This window comes from Elephas maximus, chromosome 17, assembly GCF_024166365.1.
Source record: "Elephas maximus indicus isolate mEleMax1 chromosome 17, mEleMax1 primary haplotype, whole genome shotgun sequence".
In the NCBI taxonomy this organism is placed as follows: domain Eukaryota; kingdom Metazoa; phylum Chordata; class Mammalia; order Proboscidea; family Elephantidae; genus Elephas; species Elephas maximus.
The window spans coordinates 41,468,763-41,494,936 of record NC_064835.1 but is presented as its reverse complement, the minus strand read 5'-3'; the positions used below and the strand labels follow the sequence as shown (position 1 = coordinate 41,494,936).

General features: G+C 41.5%; 1 protein-coding gene across 1 annotated transcript in view; it reads left to right on the top strand.

Moving 5' to 3' along the window:
• The window catches only part of ZC3H8 (zinc finger CCCH-type containing 8), a 52,192-nt gene extending 32,109 nt beyond the window's left edge, over nucleotides 1-20,083 (top strand). The window contains exon 9 of the mRNA XM_049856808.1: nucleotides 18,866-20,083. The gene's annotated coding sequence lies outside the window, so the exon portion shown is untranslated. The remainder of the gene's footprint in view (nucleotides 1-18,865) is intronic.
• Nucleotides 20,084-26,174: the final 6,091 nt, after the last annotated feature.

Here is a 26,174-nt window from a genome sequence, read left to right as displayed (position 1 = left end):
CACTTCCCCTTTCCACCTCAGGTTCCCTGTGTCCATTCAACCAGTTCCTGTCCCTTCCTGCTTTCTCAGCCTGCCTCGGAACAGGGGCCGCCCATTTGGTCTCATGTATCTAATTGAACTAAGAAGCACACACCTCATGTGTATTATTTTTTGTTTTATACTGCTGTCTAATCTTTGTCTGAAGTGTGGGCTTCAGGGATGATTTCAGCTCTGGGTTAACAGAGCATCCAGGGGACATAGTTTCAGGGGTTCCTCCAGCCTCTGCCAGACCATTAAGTCTGGTCTTTTTTCATGAATTTGGGTACTGCTCTGCACTTTTATCCTGCTCCGTCCAGAACTTTCTGTTGTGTTCCCTCACAGGGTGGTTATTGGTGGTAGCTGGGCACCGTTTAGTTCTTCTGGTCTCAGGCTGCTGGAGTCTCTGGTTTATGTGGACCTTCAGTCTCTTGGACTAATATTTTCCTTGTGTTTTTGGTTTTCTTCATTCTCCTTTGCTCCAAGTGGACTGGAACCAACTGATACATCTTAGGTGGCCGCTTGCAAGTTTTTAAGACCCCAGACGCCACTCACCAAAGTGGGGTGCAGGATATTTGACCTAGATTGACCCAGCTGACCTAGATGTCCCCTAAAACTGTGGTCCCCAGGCCCCAGCCCCAGCTACTCTGTCCCTCGAAGTGTTTGGATGTGTTCAGGAACTTCCTAGCTTTTGCTTTGGTCCAGTTGTGCTGATTTCCCCTGTATTGTGTGTTTTCCTTCCCTTCACTGAAGATTGATACTGGTGTATTATCTACTTCGTGAACTCCCGTCCTTTGTCCTCCCCACCCTCGTAACCATCAAAGAATGCTCTCTTCTTTGTTTAAACTTTTTCTTGAGCTCTTATAACAGTGGTCTTAAACAATATTTGTACTTTTGGACTGACTAATTTCACTCAGCATAATGCCCTCCAGATTCATCCATGTTGTGAAATGTTTCATGGGCTCATCATTGTTCGTTATCATTGCACAGTATTCCCTTGTGTGTATGTACCATAATTTGTTTATCTATTTGTCTGTTGATGGACACCTAGATTGTTTCCATCTTTTTGCTACTGTGAACAGTGCTGCAATGAACATGGGTGTGCATATGTCTATTTGTGTGATGGCTCATATTTCTCTAGGATATATAGCAAGGAGTGGGATTGCTGGATTGTATGGTACTTCTATTTCTAGCTTTTTAAGGAAGTACCAAATCGTTTTCCAAGGTAGTTGTACCATTTTACATTCCCACCAGCAGTGCATAAGTGTTCTAGTCTCTCCACAACCTCTTCAATGTTTATTATTTTGTTTTTTGGATTAGTGCCAGCCTTGTTGGGATGAAATGGTATCTCATTGTAGTGTTGATTTTTGTTTCTGTATTGGCTAATGATTGTAAGCATTTCCTCAGGTGTCTGTTAGCCACCTGAATGTCTTCTTTGGTGGTCTGTTCATATCCTTTGCCCATATTTCAGTTGCGTTATTTGTCCTTTGTTGTTGAGGTGTTGCTGTTTTCTTGTAGATTTTAGAGATTAGACCCTTATAGGATATGTCATAGCCAAAAAAAATTTTCTCAGCCTGTAGATTCTCTTTTTATTCTTTTGTTGAAATCTTTTAATGAGCATAAGTGTTTGATTTTTAGGAACTTCCAGTTATTCAGTTTCTCTTCTGGTGCTTGTGCATTGTTGGTTATGGTTTGTATACTATTTATGCCATGTATTAGGGCTCCTAGCATTGTCCCTATTTTTTTCTTCCATGATCTTTATCTTTTTAGATTTTATATTTAGGTCTTTGGTCCATTTTGAGTTAATTTTCGTACATGGTGTAAGTTATGGGTATTGTTTCTTTTTTTTGCAGATGGATATCCAGTCATGCAAGCACAACTTGTTAAAGAGACTGTCTTTTCCCCATTTAATGGACTTTGGGCATTTGTCAAATATCAGCTGTTTGTATGCAGATGGATTTACGTCTGGATTCTCAGTTCTGTTCCATTGGTCTATATATCTGTTCTTGTATCAGTACCAGGCTGTTTTAACTACTGTGGTGGGATAATAGGTTCTAAAATCAGGTAGTATGAGGCCTCTCACTTTTTCTTCAGTAATACTTATGCGGATCCTCTTCCCTTTCCATATGAAGTTGGTGATTTTTTTCTCCATCTTATTAAAAAATGCCATTAGAATTTGCATCGGGATTGCATTGCATCTGTAGATTGACATTTGCACAATGTTGAGTCTTTCTATCCATGAGAATGGTATGTTTTCCCACTTACATAGGTCTCTTGCAGTAGTGTCCTGTAGTTTTCCTTGTATACGTCTCTGGTTAGGTTTATTCCTAAGTATTTTATCTTCTTCGGGGCTACTGTAAATGGTATTGATTTGGTGATTTCCTTTTTGAAGTTCTCTTTGTTGATGTAGAGGAATCCAAGTGATTTTTGTATGTTTATCTTGTATCCTGATGCTTTGCTGAAATCTTCTATTCCAGTAGTTTTCCTGTGGATTCTTTTGGGTTTCCTGTGTATAAGATCATATCATCTGCAAATAGGGATACTTTTACTTCTTCCTTACCAATTTGGATGCTCTTTATGTTTTTATCTTGCCTTATTGCTCTGGCTAGTTAGGCGCTCTGGCACAATGTTGAATAAGAGTGGTGATAAAGGGCATCTTTGTCTGGTTCCTGTTCTCAAGAGGAATGCTTTCAGACTCTCTCCATTTAGAATGATGATGGCCGTTGGCTTTGTATAAATGCCCTTTATTATACTGAGAAATTTCCTATTTTGCTGAGAGTTTTTATCAGGCATGGGTGTTAGACTTTGTTAAGTGCCTTTTCTGCATCAATTGATAAGATCAAGTCATTCTTATATTTTATTTATGTGATGGGTCACATTAATTGATTTTCTAATGTTGAACCATCCCAGCATACCTGCTCTGAATCCCACTCGGTCATGGTGAATTTTTTTTTTGATATGCTGTTTAATTTATTGGCTAGAATTTTGTTGACATTTTTTGCATCTATGTTCATGAGGGATATTATTAGTCTGTAATTTTCTTTTTTTGTGGTGTCTTTACCTGGATTTGGTATCAGGGTTATGCTGGCCTCATAGAATGAGTTTTGGAGTATTCCTTCCTTTTCTGTGCTCTGAAATACCTTTAGTAGTAGTGGTGTTACTCTTTTCTGAAAGCTTGGTAGAATTCTCCAGTGAAGCCATCACGGCCAGGGTGTTTTTTTGTTGGGAGTTTCTTTTTATTACCTCCTCAATCTCTTCTTTTGTTATGGGTTTATTAATTTTTTCTACCTCGATTTGTGTTAGTTTAGGTAGGTAGTGTGTTTCTAGAAATTTGTTCATTTCCTTGAAGTTTTCAAATTTGTTTGGAGTACAATTTTTCATAGTATTTTTTTATGATCCTTTTTATTTCAGTTGGGTGTATTGAGATATCATCCATCTCTTTTCGTATTTGGGTTATTTGCTTCATCTCCTGTCTTTCTTTTATCAGTTTGGCCATTGGTTTATCAATTTTGTTGATCCTTTCAAAAAACCAACTTTTGGTCTTCTTGACTCAATTATTTTTCTACTCTCTTTTCATTTATTTCTGCTCTACTTGTTATTATTTCTTTTCCTCTGGTGCCAGACGGCTTCTTTTGCTGCTCTCTTTGTTTAAGTTATAGGGTTAATATTTTTATTTTGGCCCTTTCTTCTTTTTGGATGTGTGCATTTATTGCTGTAAGTTAACTTCTAACCACTGTTTTTGCTGTGTCCCAAAGGTTCTGGTAAGATATGTTTTCATCCTCATTTGATTCTATGAATGTCTTTATTTTGTCCTTGATTTCTTCTATAACCCAGTAGATTTTGAGCAAGGTGTTGTTCAGTTTCCATGTATTTGATTTTTTTTTTTTCCTTTGCTGTTTCTATTATTGATTTCTACTTTTATGGCTTTATGATCAGAAAAGATGCTTTGTAATATTTTGATGTTTTGGATTTTGATGTATTGTGGCCTAAAATATGGTCTATTTTGGAGAATGTTCCATATGCTTTGGAAAAGAAAGTGTACTTGGCTACCGTTGGGTGGAGTGTTCTGCATATGTCTTTGAGGTGAGGTTGATTGATTGTGGCATTTAGATCATCCATGTCTTTATTTAGTTTCTTTCTAGATGTTCTATCCTTTACCGAAAGTGGTGTGTTGAAGGCTGTTACTATTGTTGTGGAGCTGTTTTTTCTCTTTTCCATGCTGTTAGAGTTTGTTTTATGTATTTTTGAGGCCTGTCACTGGGTGTGTGTATATTTATTATGGTTATGTCCTCCTGGTGTATTAACTCTTTAATCATTATACAGTGTCCTTCCTTATCTTTGGGGGTGCATTTTGTTTTAAAGTCTATTTTGTCAGAGATTAATATTGCCACTTCTGCTCTTTTTTGGTTGTTTGCTTGATATATTTTTTTCCATCCTTTGAGTTTTAGTTTGTATCTTTGAGTCTAATGTGTGTCTCCTGTAAGCAGCCTGTAGACAGATTGTGTTTTTTACATATTCTGTCACTCTCTAGTTATTGATGCATTTTAGTCCATTCACATTCAGTGTAATTACTGATAAGTATGAGTTTACTCTTGTCATTGTGATTTTGTGTGTGTGTGTGTGCATGTATGTGTGGTGTTTACAGTTTCTTTGTTCCACTTAATTTTCTGTGCTGCGTCATTTTTCTTTATATATTTTCTTTTCATCTTTTTCATTGTTGATTTTGTATTTGCTGAGTCTTTATGTTTTTCTTGTTTTTTATTTTGATATGTAGGATTGTTAGTTTTCTTTGTGGTTACATCAATATTTAACTCTATTTTTCTAAGTTTAAACCAATTGTTTATTTCTTGATATTGCCTTAACTTCATCTCCATATGGAAGTCCTTTGACTGTACTATTTATTTCCTCTTTTTTGTTTTAATGTTGTCGTCATTTACGTATTGATGTCTTTGTTTCCCTATTTTCAGTCTTTTAGCTTTGACTTATTTTTGTGACTTCTCTGGGTTGATATCTGGTTGTTCTGTCCTGTGTTCTAGTCTCAAGTTGTTGTCTGATATTGTTGCTTCTGTAACTGAAGGACTCCCTTTAACATTTGCTGTAATTTTCATTTGGTTTTTACAAATTCCATAAACTTCTGCTTATCTGGAAATGCCCTAATTTTGCTGTCATATTTGAGAGACAGTTTTGCCAGATATATAATTCTTGGCTGGCAGTTTTTTTCCTGCAAGGCTTTATATATGTCATTCCGTTGTCTTCTTGCCTGCATGGTTTCTGCTGAGTAGTCCGAGGTTAGTCTTATTGATTCTCCTTTGTAGGTGACTTTTTGCTTCTCCCTATCCACTCTCAAGGTTTTGTCTTTAGCAAGTTTGATTATTATATGTCTTGGTGACTTTCTTTTGGAATCTACCCTGTGTGGTGTTCATTGAGCTTCTTGGATAGGTATCTTCTTCTCTTTCATGGTATCAGGGAAGTTTTCTGCCAGTAAGCCTTCAACAATTCTGTCTGTATTTTCTGATCCCCCCTGTTCTGGTACTCCAATCACTCATAGGTTTTTCCTCTTGATACTGTCCCACATAATTCTTACAGTTTATTTTTTTGAATTCTTTTTTTTTCCTGATTTTTCCTCAAATAAATTGATGTCAAGGGATTTATCTTCATTCTCACTAATTCTGACTTCCATTGCCTCAATTCTGCTCCTGTGACCTTGCATTGAGTTGTCTAATTCTGAAATTTTATATTTAATCTTGGATTTCCAGTTGTTCTTTCTCTATTGTTTCTAGAAGCCTGTTAAATTTGTCATTCTGTTCTTGTGTTGTTTTCCCGACTTCCTGTATTGTTTTTTCTGTGTGTTCCTTGGCTTGGTCTGAGTTTTGCCTGATGTCCTTCCCGATCTCTTCAAGAACTCTATATCTTAATCTTTTGAATTCTAACTCTGGTAATTCCAAGGTCTTCTCTTCCTCTGGAAGGTTTTCTGGTTCTTTATTTTGGTCACTTGCTGGAGCCATCCTGACCTGCTTCTTTATGTGATTTGATATTGAGTGTTGTCTCTGAGCCATCAGTAAGTTATTATATTTGTTTATTGTATGTTTGTTTACTGTGTCCTAGCTTTTTGTTTTGTTTTGATAAGCCCAAGTAGGCCGGGTGTGTGAGCTACTTTGGTTATTGGCATCTTTGAAGCTTTCATGTCTTGTCTCCATGTGGATAGAGCCCAGGAGTCTGTTTACTTTTCTTGTGCAGATGCAGCTCAGTTGTCTAGGTTGTCAGTCACCAAGTGTGTGGTGCAGACTCTCACCTACAGTCCTAGACAGGCAGGGCTGTGTAGGGGTGTTAGGAGTAGGCACAGGTATCTGGCTGAAGTAGGGGGCTATGTGCTCAGCAAGGCAGGGGGCTCATGGCTACCGCTTAGTCCCTGGGTCAAAGGTCTACCCCTGTCCCCTAGAGCACATGGGGGCGTCAGTTTTGCAGCTGGTCCTTGGGCACCCAGTGCTGTTGGCTCTAAGGACTGGGAGGCACCATTTATTCTTAGGCCCCTGATGTGACTGCGTGAGGTCTCTGTTTAATGGGCAAGGCGGTGTCAATGTCATGAATCTGCAACTCCCCCTTGGCTGCTGCAGTTGAAAATAGGTTTCAGGTGTATGCTGCTGCAGTTGAAAATAGGTTTCAGGTGTATGCCCTGTTCTTTTATGCTAATGAGGGCATGTGTTGTTGAATCAGCCTACACAGGTCTAGGCAGGAGTGAAGGGCACTACAAGTCCATAGACCCCTTGTGCCAGTGCCTAGGCAAAGGGGCAGTGCCTGCCCTGAGTTCCTGGCTTAGGGGGATTGGCTTTTTTTTTTTTTTTTTAAGCCATGAGACTAGTTTGGGTGGGGATAGCCCTGAGTTCTGGCTTAGGGGGTGTGGCAGTTGTTGAAAACTCCTGGACTGGCATTGGAGCAGAGCAGGGTGGGGGGTGTGTGAGGGGAAAGAGACATTTCTTCTCTGTGAAAGTCCCAGAGTGGGAGAGGTTATTTTGCCCCCACGTAGCAAGTTAGATGCTTGCATTGAACTTTCACGGATCCAGCGTGGCTTTCCACCGGCTCTGGAAGCTTGTGCAGACTCTCCGCGGCCTGGCCTCTCCTGATATGGTGAGATTCATCCTGAAGCTATTGCTCGCCTGCATGCACTGGTCGACCCAGCCACCAGGGTGCCAGCAACCTCATGACTGGCATTTCTTCACAGCTTCTGAACTGTCTCTCTTTCCCCTTGCCACTCATTTGACTCCTCAGCTTTGCCTTTGATGATCAGGGCTTCTAGATTGTCATGTGTAATCGACTCGCTTGGTTTTTTCAGGTCTTTGTTGTAAGAGGGATGACAGGAAGCATCTGACCATTCCGCCATCTTGGCCCCCCTCCCAGTTTTTCCTTTTAAGTTTTTAAAACTGGCAATGCCCAAACTGGCAATGCCACCTCGGCAGTTGCAGTGTTAAACAGTTGCTGCTGATTGTTTTTTGAAAATGTCCTGTGGGTAGGGCTGTTCCCACAGAGTGAGCTCTGAGTATGAATAGACCCTGAGGATATAGCTTTTCAGTGAGCTGTCAGACAGATCAAATAATGACAGTTCGGGGTGGATGGAGCTTTTGAGGTAGCCCTGGTGGTACAGTGGTTAAAAGCCCTACTACTAACCAAAAGGTTGGCAGTTGGAATCCACCAGCCACTCCTTGGAATCCCTATGGGCAGTTATACTCTGTCCTATAGAGTCACTACAAGTTGGAATCAACTTGATGGCAGTGGGTTGGATTGGAGCTTTCGGGGAGTTCCAAACCTGTTCTGCCTTCTTCAGTGACCACGGGGGTGCTGGCCAGTGACCTGGTGTTTGCAGCTATCATAGCTGTGTGACTGTTGATCTTCAAGGCTATTGCAGACATGGAGAGAGGAGAAAAGGACTAGGGCAAGTTAAAATGTCACAAGACTTGCTGTTCTTACCAAGATTCATCTTTTTTCTTGAATAAATTCTCTGGAATGGTTGCACACCTTTAGTTAATTTCCAGAGTTCTAAAAAAGTTGATTTTTACTGTTTTTGCCAATGTTCTCATTCCTTTTGTGGAGGAGTGGATTTTTGGAGGTCTTTACTGTGCCATTCCAGAAGTAAAGACCGTGGTTCACTTTTAAATTAAATATTATTTGATAACACAATATATTCTTTTTTTTTAATAACTTCACTTTTATATATTTATGACTAATATGAAGACCACATCTGTGCCATCTTCTGGTCCTTTCATTTCAAAACCTCCCTTTCCTGCCAGGCATGCTTCTTTGTGGGGAATGCAGTTGCACCCAGAGGAATGGAACAATAAACAACTAGATAAAGTACACATGACTGTTGGCAGGATGTTCCTAGTTCATAAGCATTCCAGACTTTCAATCCTTGCTCCAAATTTTTAAACTACCTTTTTGAGGGTTCCACAGAAGCGACCTTATTTACCATTCCCTTAAGTCTTAAATAAATATATGCTTTGTATCCCAGCTCTATCCTATGCAAAAATATTTCAAATTTATTTGCCTTGATGTGTTGCTTGGCAGATATATTTGTTACACAATAATATAAACTAAACTTTAATCTTGGACTTCCTAAATTGTGATTCAGCCACATATCTGCTGACACACAGCTCCTTTCAGCCTTCCATATGCATGCAGACTGCAAGCCAATTTAAACTTCCTCATGTAGCTGAATTCAGTTAGGTAAAGCCAGAGTCAACAGAAATGCTCCTTATTTTAGCCAAATGCACATAAAACAGTCATTTCAGTCTATGAAGAAGGAAAGCCTGGTCCCTGTAAATTCCTTATTGTCTCTCAGACTGAATGCCTGTCCTTGTGCATCTGTGAAGGGTTCTATGTTCTCCCCAAGCAGGCGAGATGATGTGAGTGGCCCCTCAGGAAACAGAAACCTGCCCAGTTTCCCCAGGGCCTCTGCTGCTCTGGACTGAGAGGAGTTCTGGAAGGCTGTGTCATTTGGGATGCGCCTTACAGCTAAATGTGTTCCAGGAAAGCAAAAGAAGGGAAAAAATGACCTTGACTTTTTTAATGGGATGTGCAGGCCCTTCCATCTGGGGGCCGTAAAGGCAAGACAGGAAAGGGGGTACCCTGTAACAAGTAGGAGACCTGGGAGATACTCTACTGGGAAGGCACTACTAGTGGCCATAGCCTTTGTTCTGTTAAATCTCAGCAAGAATACTGTAGTTGTAACAAAGCTGTGGTCTGAGAGCTGCATGAAGGCCCACTGTCTTAGTTTCTTAATGCTGTTGTGACAGAAATACCACTAGTGTGTGGCTTTAATGAACTGATTTATTTTCTCACCGTTTAGGAGGCTAGAACTGTGAATTCAGGGCACCGGCTTTAGGGGAAGGTGCCCTCTGCTCTGGGGGAAGATCTTTGTTCCTTCAGCTGCTGTTCCTCAGCTCCTTGGTGATCTTCATGTAGCATCTATCTTCCTCCATTTTTTCTTGCTTCCTTGCCTAATCTGCTCTTTCATATCTCAGAAGTGATAGCTTAAGACACACCCTACACTGATATGGCCTCATTAATATAACAAAGAAAATTCTATTCCTAAATGGGATTACATCTACATGTGTAGGGGTTAGGCATCCAACACAATTTAGAGACACAATTCAATCCATAACAACCATGAAACAGGTCTCCTGGATCCATTCCTAAATTAGCAAGAGTTTGTTATTCAGGATCCCTTGAGTCAAATCACATGGTTTGGGAATGGGGGTTCAGGACAAAAGTCTTACAGGCAGGCCTCAGTCTCCTTCTTGGCCCCCCATCTTGCCTTTAGGCCTCATCCACATTTCTTCTGTTATCAAGGGGCAGCCTTAATGAAACTCAGGCAGGGGCACCCCCTACCCTACATGCTCCCAGGATCTCAATAGCCCTCACACCCCTCGTTTTTAATTGCCCTCCCTGATATTCTGGAAGCACCACAAGGACATTCACTGTCTTGTTCAAGGCTGTATTCCCTGCAAGGACCACACATATAAAAGGCATTGACTTGATATTATTAAATCAGTAAAATATCAAAACGTTAAAGGGGCATTTTTTTTTTCTTTTTCCCTAACCATGTGAAAAATGGTGGACATTTAGGTAAAAGAATGAATAAAAAAGATTTTTTAAATGTTTAAGCCTTGAAATGGTGAGGCCAGTCCATGAAACAACAAAGATGAGGAGGGTATATCCTTCTGCTCAGGTAATTCAAGAATTCCCCCGGCAGAAAGACAGAAATAAAGGAGAGCAGTGGAGGAGAGTTCAGCTGGTAGTTTCCCTGTGCATAACCAGGCACATACATGCCCCCCTTCATACATGGTATTCACATGCACATGTGAGGTGTCCTCCAAGGCTTTGAATGGTCTTCTTGAGAAAGCCATATTCCTTTCTTATTTCTAAATTTTGGAATCTTAACTATTACTAGCCACAAACTTCCCAGGACACGCCTCACTGTTGATCACCATACAGATAGCCCTTGACTTGATGTATTTATGATGAACTGCACTTAGAACTGTCCTTTTTTTTTTTTTTTGGTACCTCTTACCGTTTAGTAATATGTGCTATGTACAATGTTGCAGCTGATGCTATCGTTCTTATGCCAACCCCAAAGACAAATAAAGATCGGATTTATATAATATAGAGAAATACTAGCATGGGTCTATGAGGGGACATGGGTAGGCTGGTCATGGTGGTGTTGACTGTGAACAAGGTGTTGAGACAATCCAGATTCTCATCCCTAGGAGAATAGAGTAAAAAAACAGTCAATGTGTGGTATAGTAGTGCCTCTCAAATGTTAGTGTACACCAGAATCACCTGGAGGGCTGGTTCAAACAGATTTCTGGGCTCCACCCCAAGAGTTGCTGATTCAGTAGACCTGGGTGGGAATGAGAATTTGCATATCTGGTAAGTTCTCAGGTGCTGCTGTTTTGGGAACCACACTTTGAGAATTATGTACTATGGTGCATCATGTAGTGGTCAGAAGCCGCAAAATAAAACCTTTGGAGTTTGTAGCAGATGTTGGCACTTTTGGCCAAATATTCCCTATTCTCCCACCTCTAGGCTCATACTGGCACTTTCTGCCTACTTGTTGGCTGCAGCTGTGGGGCTAGTGCTGGCTAAGCAATGGTGCATGTTTCTTCTGGGCCAAGTATTTAGTTGCAGATGCTGGAAAATCTGGAGTTCCTTCCCCTCTAGTACAGCGAACTTCCCCACTCACAACAAGGCTGTCCTGTCTGCTCAGGGGCCTGCGTGAGCACGATGAACTGCTGCACAGAAGAAAGAGCAAAAAATAATCCTTTGTTGTTTTAAGCCATGGAGATTTGGGGGTTGTTTGTTACTGCAGCATAACTATCCTGACTGAGAAGGAAAAAAATAAAATGAGAGACTCCTTCCATCATTGATGATGAGATCATGCTATGGAACAAACCCAACTCTTTACACTTACTTTATGCAAATAATATAAGTAAATAGTTTTAAAAATTACTTCTTAAATTGCAAAACTGGGGCTTTAGAATGGTGTATCTGAAAGGCAGGGGTAACCTTCCTAGCATCATGGAGGAGTTTTAGGAGGTCCTAAAGGCCAAGCCCCTGCTCTGTCCCAACCTTGGAAGCAAAATAGGCGTGTACCCCAGCCTCTGCTCCAGAACAGGAGCTTAGGGTCAATCACGTCTCCTTGCTGGAGAGAGGGGTCTTCCCATCCTGGGGAATATTGGGACAGCCACCAAGTGCCCACCAGACAGTTATTTCTCTTCAAAGGTCCATATCACAGCTCAGTCATCCTTTTCTCTGCCAGTAGTCTTGGAGCAAGCAGGTCACTTTATCGTAATTGCTGTTAAATTTAGCATCAAGAAGGCCATTTTGCAGTGAGTGTGGAGTCACTCGGGGGCAATCAAAAGGCTGATTTTCAAACATTGTGGCCTTTTTTCTTTTTTTGAAAGAGAAGTTAGCTCATTTTATAACTAGTAATGACATAATTCTACTTATTTCAGCAGTAAAAGCTGAAATAAAGAGCTTAATTAGCATGTTTCAGAGAAGAGATGCATTGATTCCAGGGCTAAGGAAGGAATATGGACTCTTAATCCCCACTCTGGATTAGCCTGGAGGACTGCAAACAAACTCAAAGTCATTCTCTCCTCAGGCTCTGCAGAATCAAAAGGACCCTGCTTTCCCACCCCTTCTTCCCTCCCTCCCCAAACAGCCTCTACACTTCCCTCTACACTCAGGGTCTTGCGCCTCTGGGTGATGCTTTTGCAGCAGCAGATGACTCGGCTCTTACCCCCTCAGTAAAGCCATGGAAGCCTCCTTCCTCTATGGTTTATCAGGCTAACTAAAACTCCTGTCTGAATGTCTGCTCCTGTTAAACATCAAATGATGTTATAGAGCAAGTGAAGGACTGTGTGTTCCATCCACATGCTGATTAAAAAATTGGGGTCTGCCCTAAGAGCCAGAATTCAGGGTCCGCATCTCCTCTTCCTCTTAGCCAAACAGAAGGAAAAATTATTTATAATCTAAGTCAAAAGTGAGTTAAAAGACAAATGGGCAGGAATTCCACAGAAATTCCTCTGAGCTCAGGGCCTTCTCTGTATGTGAGAAATGGTCCTAGCAGTCTCCATTGGCATCACGGTGTGTAATGCTCTCTCACTGCTGGCTGGAGACAGATTGTCAGGTGTTGTTGTTAGGTGCCTTTGAGTTGGCTCTGACTCATAGTAACCCCATGCACAACAGAAGGAAACACTGCCCGGTCCCGCGCCATCTTTACAATTGTTGTTATGCTTGAGCCCATTGTTGCAGCCACTGTGCCAATCCACCCCCTTGAGGGTCTTCCTCTTTTCTGTTGACCCTGTACTTTACCAACCATGATATCCTTTGCCAGGGACCGATCCCTCCTGGCAACGTGTCCAAAGTATTTAAGAACCAGTCTTGTCACCCTTGCCTTGCTTCTAAGGAGCATTCTGGTTGTACTTCTTCCAAGACAGATTTGTTTCTTCCTTTGGCAGTCCATGGTATATTTGATGTTCTTTGCCAATACCATAATTCAAAGGCGTCAATTCTTCTTCGGTCTTCCTTATTCATTGTCCAACTTTCACATGCGTATGATGCAATTGAAAATACTGTGGCTTGGGTCAGGCGCACCTTAGTCTTCAAAGTGACATCTTTGCTTTTCAACACTTTAAAGAGATCCTTTGCAGCAGATTTGCCCAATGTAATGCGTCTTTTGATTTCTTGACTGCTGCTTCCATGGCTGTTGATTGTGGATTCAAGTAAAATAATATCCTTGACAACTTCAATCTTTTCTCCATTTATCATGATGTTGCTTATTGGTCCAGTTGTGAGGATTTATTTTTTTTTATGTTGAGGTGTAATCCATACTGAAGGCTGTGGTCTTTGATCTTCATTAGTAAGTGCTTCAAGTCTTCTTCACTTTCAGCAAGCAAGGTTGTGTCATCTGCATAATGCAGGTTGTTAATGAGTCTTCCTCCAATCCTGATGCCCCGTTCTTCTTCATATAGTCCAGCTTCTTGGATTATTTGCTCAGCATACAGATTGAGTATGTATGGTGAAAGGATACAACCCTGATGCACACCTTTTCTTGACTTTAAACCACGCAGTATCCCCTTTTTCTGTTCAAATGACTGCCTCTTGATCTATGTACAGGTTCCTTATGAGCACAATTAAGTGTTCTGGAATTTCCGTTCTTTGCAATGTTATCCATAATTTGTTATGATCCACACAGTCAAATGCCTTTGCATAGTCAATAAAACACAGGTAAACATCCTTCTAGTATTCTCTGCTTTCAGTCAGGATCCAATTGACATCAGCAATTATATCCCTAGTTCTACGTCCTCTTCTGAATCGGGCCTGAATTTCTGGCAGTTCCCTGTAGATATTTTTTTTCCCTGTAGATATACTGTTGGAGCCGCTCTTGAATGATCTTCAGCAAGATTTTGCTTGCGTGTGATATTAATGGTATTGTTCTATAATTGCCATATTCAGTTGGATCACCTTCCTTGGGAATAGGCAAAAATATGGATCTCTTCCAGTCAGTTGGCCAGAAAGCTGTCTTCCATATTTCTTGGCATAGACGAGTGAGCACTTCCAGCGCTGCATCCGTTTGTTGAAACATCTCAATTAATATTCCGTCAATTCCTGGAGCCTTGTTTTTTGTCAATGCCTTCAGCGCAGCTTGGACTTCTTTCTCCAGTACCATCGGTTCCTGATCATATGCCACCTCTTGAAATGGTTGAACGTCAGCTAATTCTTTTTGGTATAATGACTCTGTGTATTCCTTCTATCTTCTTTTGATGCTTCCTGCATCGTTTAATATTTTTCCCATAGAATTGTTCACAATTGCAACTTGAGGCTTGAATTTTTTTTCTTCAGTTCTTTCAGCTTGAGAAACGCGGAGTGTGTTCTTCCCTTTTGGTTTTCTATCTCCAGCTCTTTGCACATGTAATTGTAATACTTTGTCTTCTCGAGCTGACCTTTGAAATTTTTTGTTCATTTCTTTTAATTCATCATTTCTTCCTTTTGCTTTAGCTGCTCGATGTTCAAAAGCAAGTTTCAAAGTCTCCTCTGACATCATCTTGGTCTTTGCTTTCTTTCCTGTCTTTTCAATGGCCTCTTGCTTTCTTCGTGTGTGATGTCCTTGATGTCATTCCACAACTCATCTGGTCTTCAGTCATTTGTGTTCAACGTGTCAAATCTATTCTTAAGATGGTCTCTAAATTCAGGTGGGATATACTCAAGGTTGTAGTTTGGCTCTGGTGGACTTGCTCTGATTTTCTTAAGTTTCAGCTTGAACTTTCATACGAGTAGTTGATGGTCTGTTCCACAGTCAGCCCCTGGCCTTTTTCTGACTGATGATATTGAGCTTTTCCATCGCCTCTTTCCACAGGTGTAGTCGAGTTGATTCTTATGTGTCCCATCTGGCGAGGTCCATGTGTGTAGTTGCTGTTTATGTTGGTGAAAAAAGGTATTTGCAATGAAGAAGTGATTGGTCTTGCAAAATTCTATCATTCTATCTCCGGCATTATGTCTATCACCAAGGCCATGTTTTCCAACTCCCAATCCTTCTTCTTTATTTCCAACTTTTGGATTCCAATCACCAGTAATTATCAATGCATCCTGATTGCATGTTCAATCAATTTCAGACTGCAGAAGCTGATAAAAATCTTCAATTTCTTCATCTTTGGCCTTACTGATTGGTGCATAAATTTGAATAATAGTCATATTAACTGGTCTTCCTTGTATGGGTACAGATATTATCCTATCACTGGCAGCATTGTACTTCAGAATAGATCTTGTAATGTTCTTTTTGACCATGAATGCAACTCCATTCCTCTTCAAGTTGTCACTCCCCGCATAGTAGACTGTATGATTTTCTGATTCAAAATGGCCAATACCAGTCCATTTCAGCTCACTAATGCATAGGATAACAATGTTTATGTGTTCCATTTCATTTTTTACAATTTCTACTTTTCCTGGATTCGTGCTTTGTACACTCCACGTTCTGATTATTAATGGATGTTTGCAGCTGTTTCTTCCCATTTTGAGTTGTACCACATCAGCAAATGAAGGTCCCAAAAGCTTTACTCCTCACTTCATTAAGATCGACTCTAGTTTGAGGAGGCAGCTCTTCCCTAGTCTTTGTCTAGAAGCTCAGCTGAAACCTGTCCTCCATGGTGACCCTGCTGGCACCTGAATACCGGTGGCATAGCTTCCAGCATCACAGCAACACGCAAGCCTCCACAGTACAAAAAACTGACAGACGAGTGGGGAAGATTGTCAGGTAGGCAAGGTCATTTTCCAGTGCCTTCCATCTCTCTCACTTGCCATACTTGCCCCATTTTAGAGTGAAAAACTGCCCTGCTGGCAGGTAGGCCACTGGGGAAGAGCTGATAATTGAGATGCAAACTACAACTTTTCAAAATGGACTGCTCTCCAGAAAAAACCAAACCGACTGCCATTGAGTCGATTCTGACTCACAACAACTACATAAGGTTTCCAAGACTGTAAATCTCTACGGAAGCCGACTGCCGCATCGTTCTCCCATGTTGCTGCTCGTGGTTTGTAGAGCAGTCCATTTTGAAAAGTCTACAACTTTTCAAAATCAAGTGCTCTAGGACTCACAAAACCCATAAACTGTACCCAATTAGAACCATGATCACAGACTGTCTAAGTGTAAACTCTTCCAACACTAGCTCATTCACAGACAGCCAAAGATAAGACCACCGACTCTTCTATTTATGTTAAGGTATAATCCATACTGAAGGCTGTGGTCTTTGATCTTCATCAGTAAGTGCTTCAAGTCCTCTTCACTTTCAGCAAATAAGGCTGTGTCATCTATATATCACAGGTTGGTAATGAGTCTTCCTCCAATCCTGATACTGCATTCTTCTTCATATAGTCCAGCTTCTCTGATTATTAGCCCAGCATACAGACTGAATAAGTATGATGAGTAGATAGTACCCTGACACACACCTTTCAAAAGACTGCCTCTTGGTCTTTGTACAGGTTTCTCATGTGCACAATTGAGTGTTCTGGAAATCTCATTCTTTGCAATGTTATCCATAATTTATTATGATCCACACAGCCAAATGCCTTTGCATAGTCAATAAAACACAGGTTAACATCTTTCTGGTATTGTCTGTTATCAGCCAGGATCCATCTGACATAGGCAGTAATATCCCTCATTCCATGTCCTCTTCTGTATCTGCCTTGAATTTCTGGCAATTCCCTGTCTATGTGCTGCTGCAACCGCTTTTGAACGATCTTCAGCAAAATTTTACTTGCATGTAATAGTAATGATACTGTTTGATAATTTCTGCATTCTGTTGGATCACCTTTCTGTGAACTAGGCATAGATGTGGATCTCTCCCAGTCAGTTGGCCAAGTAGCTGTCTTCCATATTTCTTGGCATAGACAAGTGAGCACCTCCAGCGCTGCATTCGTTTGTTAAAACATGTCAATTGATACTCCATCAATTCCTGGAGCCTTGTTTTTTGTCAGTGCCTTTAGTGCAGCTTAGATTTCTTCCTTCAGTATCATCGGTTCTTGATCATATGCTGCCTCCTGAAATGGTTGAACATTGACCAATTCTTTTTGGTGCAGTGACTCTGTGTATTCATTCCATTTTTTTTTTTATGCTTCCAAAGTTGTTTAATGTTTTTCCCTGTAGAGTCTTTCAGTATTGCAACTTGAGGCTTGAATTTTCTCTTCAGCTTGAGAAATGCCAAGCATTTTCTTCCCTTTTGGTTTTCTAACTCCATGTCTTTGCACATTTCATTATAACACTTTACTTTGTCTTCTCGAGCTGCCCTTTGAAATCTTCTGTTAAGCTCTTACACATCATCATTTCTTCCTTTTGCTTTAGCTACTCTACGTTCAAGAGCAAGTTTCAGAGTCTCTTCTGATATCCATTTTTGTCTTTTCTTTTTTTTCCTGTGTATTTAATGATCTCTTGCTTTCTTCCTGTATGATGTCCTTGATATCATTCCACAGCTCATCTGGTCTTTGGTCATTAGTGTTCAATGAGTCAAATCTATTCTTGAGATGGTCTCTAAATTCAGGTGGAATATACTCAAGGTCATACTTTGACTCTGGTGGACTTGCTCTAATTTTCTTCAGCTTCAACTTGAACTTGCATAGGAGCAGTTGACGGTCTGCTCCACAGTCGGTCCCTGACCTTGTTCTGACTGATGATATTCAGCTTTTCCATTGTCTTTTTTCACAGATGTACATGATTTGATTCCTGTGTGTTCCATCTGGCAAGGTCCATGTGTATAGTCACCATTTGTATTGTCGAAAAAAGGTATTTGCAATGAAGAAGTGGTTGGTCTTGCAAAATTCTATCATGTGATCTCCAGCGTTGTTTCTGTCACTCAAGCCATATTTTCCAACTGCCAATCCTTCTTCTTTGTTTCCAACTATCTCATTACAATCATCAGTAATTATCAATGCATCTCAATTGCCTGTTTGATCCATTTCAGACTGCAGAAGTTGGTAAAAATATTCAGTTTCATCATCTTTGGCGTTAGTGGTTGGTGCGTAAATTTGAATAATAGTCGCATTAACTGGTCTTACTTATAGGCGTATGGATAATTATGGATATTATCTAATCACTGACAGCGTTGCACTTCAGGGTAGATCTTGAAATGTTCTTTTTGATGATGAATGCAATGCCATTCCTCTTTGTCATTCCTGGCATAGTAGACAATATGTCTGATTCAAAGTGGCCAATACCAATCCATTTCAGCTCACTAATGCCTAGGATATTGATGTTTATGCATTCCATTTGATTTTTGACAATTTCCAATTTTCCTAGATTAATATTTTGTACAGTCCATATTCCAATTATTAATAGATGTTTGCAGCTGTTCTCAGCAGGTAAATCATATCAAGGTCTCTTATCATATACAGAGGCTTCCACTGGATCTTGAATGAACTCTTCATACTTCATATCACCCCCAAGCCACAGGGGTGATTGAGCACTTTAATGGACAGGCTTGAACGACTGATGGGAGGGAACAAGACAACCCCAGCCCAAACTATACATCTCAGGCAAGCAGCCTGGGGTCTTAATGCAGCAGTTCCCTGGAAGAGCATTTATCATTTGTGCCCTATGTTTGATCAAACCGTCTGTTCTGTAAAATGTGTTTCTTTTGTATACAACTTTTCCTGATAAAAGATCTAGGTTCCCACAGAGGTCACTGCCTCAAAACTAGGACAGACAGCCTGGGTGGCTATACCTGAGCAACCCTCACCTCAAGTCCTATGGGAGATAAGAGAGGGAAGCAGAGGAATTGTTAATGTTATCTCTTTTTGTTCCCAGATTATCTCACAATGATGGACAGGCCGGTCATCCATGGGCCCAATGATACAGGCTTTTACTAGAGCTACCAATCAGACCAACTGTTAGCTCTGTCGACATTTGAACAAAGATGATGAGTCATCTCCCCACATTGTTCCAGCTGATCTGTCAATAAGGAGGACCCCTTGTGGACCAACTGAACGTGTAACCTGGTGTACTGAGGAGATTATGTGATAAATGAATACGGTCAACTCCACTACTTGTGGAAAACATCTTTTGAAATATGAAAGCTACCTGTGGGGTGTGCTCTAACTTTAGAAGGAAATTTCTGTCTGTGTGTTAAAAATGTAAACAGCACAGGACTAGATGGTTTGACTCTGAGAATGATTACTTTTAAGGCTGAGTTTGACATTACTCTGGATATGGAGAACTTGCAGAATATGACTGAGTGATCCAGTGTACATTATCTGACTACACAAAGTCTGAACTAGCCTGGTCTGGTGATGGTAATACCTTGTTCAATTGTGCTGGGAAAGGGAACTTTTGTATTGCTTGTACTGAAATGTGTACTGTTCGTATAATGTGCGTGTTGGGAAAAATATGCTGTGTTTACATAAATGAATTGGGACATGCTATAGATACGTAAGATTAGACAAATGCAGCCCTTTGATCTATTCAGTTCTCTTGGATTAAGCCACAACTGAGGTGGCTGGTTGAGATCTTTTCTCCATGCAGGCCTGATCAATCTGCTGAGGACAGTCCTGCTAGTAACCCTCATTAAATGCTGCCTCAAATGATACATAGATGTAACATCCACCAGAGTTGTGCACCAAACCACAGACATGCAGCTTAACATCCAAAATGGGTGATGGACATACCAGGACTTGGTACTTCTTTGCTTCTTTTTCTGGCACCCTGATGGGAGGTGAGGGGTGGACCATTGGGGGAATGGTCTGCCTCTGTGCCTCCCAGGCAGGCTGCCTAAGTAAAGGCCTTGGGCCGAAAATATTGTCTAATAAGAAGGCTGGGAATTGGGTCGTCTTCTCTCTCCCAGCTCCATCTCCTTATCAGAGAAGCCTTCCCCCCTTTCTGGGCACACAGTAACTCTCTCTGTCTCTTGCACATGTATGGGCACCATACAGCACCTGGCCAACCCCACTTCCGTATCTGTTCCTGGCAGGGAGGGAATGGGATCTTTTGTACTATAGCACAAGAGAGAAAGCATGCCAGATTGTAAGAGCCGGCACTGGGGGGTGGGGGGTGGGTGGACTGAAGGGGAAACAGGCTTTGTGAGGCTGAACATAAGTGTCCTTATGCGGTCTCACAGTTCACTACAGTTTGCATTCTTATGTAAGTCCCTGGCATGGAACCACTATTGTCCACCACCACTATAAAACCTCTGCCCTGCCGCCATGGAGTGCAGAGATCTCCTGTGGTCCTGCTGCCACCCATGATTGCTTTGTATGTAAACCCAGAAAACCTGTATGTAAGTCTCCCTAATAAACACCTTTGCCATCACACTGGAGTTGCTCACTTCTTTCTTTGGTTTCTCGGCACCCTCCAACCTTGTAGTCACACTTCAAGTTACTGGTCCATGCCTGGATGCCCTCTTGCTGCAGCAAATAATAAAGTTGACTTCTTGACTACAGATGGGTTCCTGGTGGTCTTTGATTGATGGGCATCAACTCTCAACTCACCCTGAGCCATCACCTCATCCAGGGGCTTCCACTAAGAATTTCCATCTGATATGACCCTTTTCAGGAAGCCCTCACTCTGCTGTTTCCTTCCCACTTGTCTATCTAATATTCCCTTCCCCAATCCACTGTCTCAGAGCCCCACAGTTTATAAACTAAAGCCAAGTTCATGGCAGTGATGGGTGACTCCTTTTAAATAATTTCATGTTGGTTCTCATGATTTAACATTCTTTCATCAGTCAACAGACAAGTATTGAGCATCTACCATAGGGCAGGCAGGTGCTGGGTCTACATCAGCAAGCAAATCAGACAAGATGCCTACTCTTGTGGAACAGGTTAGATCCATTAGGATGTTTTTGGTTGCAAACAACAAGAAGTCCATTTCAAACCTGCTTAAACTTGAACTACGTTACAACAGGAAGCTGAGAAGTAGGACGAGTTCCAGGTGTATTTCGACTGGGACTTCAGCTCCATTTCTCTTGGCTCTGCCGTTGGCTAGGAGGCCCTTTGCTTATACTAGCTTCCCTCATTGTCAAAAGATGGCTTCCAGCAGCAATTGTGACAACATATCTCCTTACATTCAGTGGAAAAGAAATCTTTCCAACCATGCAATAAAAAAGCCTTTTCCTTCATCCTGCCTAGGAAAATCCCTAGGCAAGTAGCAGTCACTAAGGAATATCATGCACGATTGTCTCTAATCTTGGGTCTTTGACACTCATTGGCAAGGATGATGCACTGTGATTACCTGGGAGCCCAGGGGACAGGGATTGAATTGTCACTGCCATAGTTATATAGTGCTACTATAACACAAAGGAAACCCTGGTGGCTTAGTGGTTAAGTGCTATAGCTGCTAACCAAAAGGTTGGCAGTTTGAATCCACCAGGCGCTCCTTGGAAACTATAGGGCAGTTCTACTCTGTCTTATAGGGTTGCTATGAGTAGGAATCTACTGGATGGCAAAGGCTTTGTTTGTTTTTTATAACAGAAATAACAGTGGATGACTTTAACAAACAGAAATTTATTCTCTCACAATTTAGGAGGCTAGAAGTCTGAATTCAGGGCACCAACTCTAGGGGAAGGCTTTCTCTTTCTCCTTCGGCTCTGGGGAAAGTCCTTGTCTCAATCTTTCCCTGCGTCTATGAGGTTCTCAGCACAGGGACCCTGGGTCCAAAGGACACGCTCTACTCCCCACTCTTCCTTCTTGGTGGTAGTAAAGTCCCCCTCTCTGCTTGATTCTCTCTCCTTTTATCTCTTTTATCTTGTAAGACCTGAGTAAGAATGTTGTGTCCCACCCTAACCCTCCTTCATTTGCATAAAAACATAACCTAATCCTCTTTAACATGACCTAATCCTGCCTCATGAACATAATGGACAGCTGACCCCCAAATGTGGCCATAACCAAAGGCATAGAGGCTAGGATTTAAAACACATCACAAAATGTAGGATAATCACTCAATACTGGGAATAATAGCCTAGCCAAGTTAATGCGTATTTTGCGGGGGACATGGTTTGATTCATGACAGTCACCTTCTAAAGCACACAGGCTAGAATGGGGAGGTAAGGTGGTCTGAATTAAATCGTCTTTTGGGAAGGTGGACAAGGAAATGGACGCTGGATGTGCAACCAACAATGTCCAGGCTAAGGGGAGAAACAGAAAAAACAGGTAAACAAGATAATTTCAGATAGTGAAAAGTGCTTTTAAAAAATATGAGACAGGGTAAGCTAATCAGGAATGACTGGAGAGGGATAAGTAGCATTGGCAAAGGTGGTCTGAAGCCTTCGCTGAGGAGTGAACACCCCAAAAGGACAGCTGAGGGAACAGCACTGTGGGGAGGAAGCAGCACATACAGAGGCCCTGAGGTGGGAATGAACTTGGCAGAGTCAAGGAGCAGAAGGAAGGCCAGTGCATTGGGAGTGCACAGGATGAGCATGATTGAGCAATCGGGAGGGTGGTACCAGTAGAGGTCCAAGAGTAGGCTGGGGCCAGATCACTCAAGGCTTTAGGGCATTTGGATGGCATTCTAAGATGCAGCTGCATTCACCTCCCCTGAGGGAAAAACAGTGATTTTGATTGATCATGGAGTGTGTTGAATTACCCCAGGTAACTCTGCAGGGATAATGTGTGTCCCAAGGACACAGACTGCCCAAACCACCAGCACTGGCATGAACAACAATCAGGATGTGTACAGTGGTCTCCACCAGCTTTGCAGGCCCAGCCCTCAACCAGGTCTAGCACTTGGTAAGGGCTGAATGAGAATGGAGGAAGGAGTACAGTAAATTACATTAATGCTCAGAACCTTGGGAAGGGGTGAGGAGCAAATTCCTATGATGAAATTTGATGGCCTAGGTTGGAAGGGCAAATGAGTCTAAGAAGCAGAGCTCTTTATCTATAGAAACACGTCTGACTTCTTAGCCAAGTCTAAAAGAAAGGAAGACAAGCTATACAAGCTTGGTGTCCAATAGAGCCTATTTTGCCCCTAAAGAGTATATCTAAAGAGCTTGCCAGATATAAAGATCAAATTTTTCATTAGATGGTGGTCAGATTCAGAAAATTCAGTCAGCCAAAACCCAGTTTTCACTAAGTCTGGTTTGCAAGTCTGTGGCTTTTGCCAATGCTGGATTATGTTGGAATCCACCTTGTGACAGCGGTCATGCCAAGATGTGGTCTGCGTTTCCTGCTGGGTTTTCTCTAATAATAAGGTCCATTTTAAGGCCCAGCTTCTCCATGAAGAGGTGCTGGTCCCTCCAGTAGTTCCTTTCCCCACCCTCTGACCTTGGTGAACTTGCAGCACCATACACACTGGATTTTAACCCTGCTTCTACCATTGTCAAAGGGTCTCCTTTTTGACACATGTGAGAGCTTACCTCCCAACTTGAGTACAGTATAGACCCTGTCTCAGGCAGGGATCATTTGTTCGAAAAGAACACCCAAAAGAGCTTAAGAAGGGCTGAAAGGACACAGGTCTATCTGATAAAACCTGTGGGCAGGAAGCCAGGTTTCACAAAGCACTGGCAAACTAATCCGGAAACCAGAAGTGGCACCAGTTAACCAGTTAAACCAAAACCAGATGCCGTCAAGTTGACTCTGACTCATGGCGAACCCATGTGTCTCAGAGCAGAACTGTGCTCCGCAGAGTTTTCAATGGCTAATTTTTTTGGAAGTGGATTGCCAGGCCTTTCTTATGAGTTAAAGCATGGCCCTAAAATTCTTTGAAACCTCTCAACTTTATTCAGTATCCACTGGTCCATGTCCATTTCCTTTGATTCTGGATGGCTGCTTGTAACTGCTTTGACCGGTAGAATATGGCGGTCCTATGTGACTTCCAAGGCTAGGTCATAAAAGGCCATGCAGCTTCCACCTTGTTTCCTGGAACACTCACACTAGGAATCCAGAGTAAAAAGCCCAATTACTCTGAAGATGCCATGCTGTGAAGAAGCTAAGCCACATGGAGACTTAAGGATAGACAGTCAGGTTGTCAGTCCCAGTCTTTGAGGCATCCCAGCCCAGATGCCAAACATGTGAGTGAACGACCCATCAGAGGACTCCGGCCCCCAGTCAGTCTTCCCCATCCGAGGGAGGTGCAGACATTGTGGAACAAATATAAACCACCCCCCTTCTGCTGTCTGAATTCCTGACCCACAGAATCCAGGAGTGTAATAAAATAATTGCTTTATGCTGCTAAATTTTAGGATAATATTTTCTGCAGCAATAATTACCAGAACACAAAATTAGGCTCTATCCCTCCATTTCCTCATGGTTTCCTGTTTCCTCTTTCCATGTCAGCATCACTGTTCTCTCTCTGTAGATCTCATTCCTTCATGCACGAGAGCCCAGCATGGTCATCCTAGGCCTTGCTTTACATCACTGCCTCAATCAAACACTCAAGAGAGGCTGAAGAGAGATTGAGTCATAATTCCAAATACCTGGGAAAGGGGACCCAGCTGTCACCACACACAATTACAGTGTTTGCAACATCCAAGCTATGTGGGTAATACATATGTATATATATTTATGCATATATTTGCTACATGCTGAAAACCTTCTTGCACTGCTTTTGTTTTTATAGCACTCATCCCATTTTGTAATTATGTACTTTGTTCACACGTGTATGTCTGTCTGTTTCCCCTGCTAAAATGTAAGCACCATGACGACAGGGTCTCTGTCAATCTTGTTGTCCACTGTCTTCTCACCAGCTAGAATAGTGCCTGGAGCATAGTAGATATTTAGTAATATTTATGCAGCATATAAATACCTGTAGATTTTTCTATGTACAAGCTAAAAGTCACAAAAGCCCATCTTTCCAACCCCTCAGTGAGAGCATGGTAAAAGCTGAGACAGTGGCTGGTGGAAAATGACCTGTTCAGGTCTCTGACTTACTCATGTCTCTTCTTGAAGCACGTGCTCAGATTCCCAACAAACCCACCAGGTTTACTACAACTGTGTGTTGGTATTTTGTTTTAGGCTTGTTTTTCTTTTTTTTGTAGGTGCTACAAAAAAAAAAAAAAAAATTTTTTATACTGTAAAAATAAAATGATGTTAAAAAGTCATCCAAAAATAAAATGTTAAAAAGTCATCCAAAAACTTAGCTAGCTTTCCAGTGCTCAGGAGACAGTGAGCCAGTAGCTTTGCCCCTCATCAAGTCCTGGTGGCTGTTCACTCCTACTCAGAAGTCCAAGACAGGGCTGTGCTTACCTCTGGGATAGCCCGTCCGCTCAGGTCTCTCTGTCCTTCCAAAGAAGGATCTGGTGGGTGGGGCAGGCGTGAGAACCAGGGGCACTATTGCAGGGATAACTGGCAGAAATTCTACGGGTGCCCTCTTTGATTTAACAACAGCAACTCTGATACATTGCTGTTGGGGGTGGAAAGTAGTATAATCCTTATGGAGAAAACTCTGGCAATTATCTAGCAAAACTACACAAGCATTTACTTCTGATAAGGCAGTCTATTGCAGAAATACAAAAGCAAAAATAAAAAAAGACATACGAATATTGCTGCAATATTCTTAATAGAAAAGGACTGGAAATAGCCCAACTATCAATCAAGAGATGACTGGATGTATAAAAATGATATATCCTCATAAAAGGAGCCCTGGTGGTACAGTGGTTAAGTGCTCAGCTGCTAACTGAAAGGTTAGTGGTTTGAACCCACCAGCTGCTCCACGTGAGAAAGATGTAGCAGTCAGCTTCCGTAAAGATTTACAGCCTTAGAAACCCTATGGGACAGTTCTACTCTGTCCTATAGGGTTGCTATGAGTTGGAATCGACTCCATCCAATGGTTTTTTGTTTGTTTATGTCCTCCTAAGAGCATTTTATAATGGAGGATATGCTATACAGTTCTATGGAGTGCTGTCCAATATATCGTTAAGCAAAAAGAAAAAGAAAAAAAAAGGTCAAGAAATTGTGAAATAGTCTGCTATCATTTATCTATTTTTTTAAATTTAAGGCGAAATGAAACAAAAATTAATTACAATGGCAGAAGGAGGAAGTGGGGTGTAGTGGTGCTGGGTTGGTAGATGGACTCTTCTGGATACACATTGTTTTGTGAATTTGACTTTGGAACCGTGTATATATTTTACAAAATTATAAAATGAAATTTAAAAAATTAATCTCTAAAATTTTAAGCAAAAAACATAATC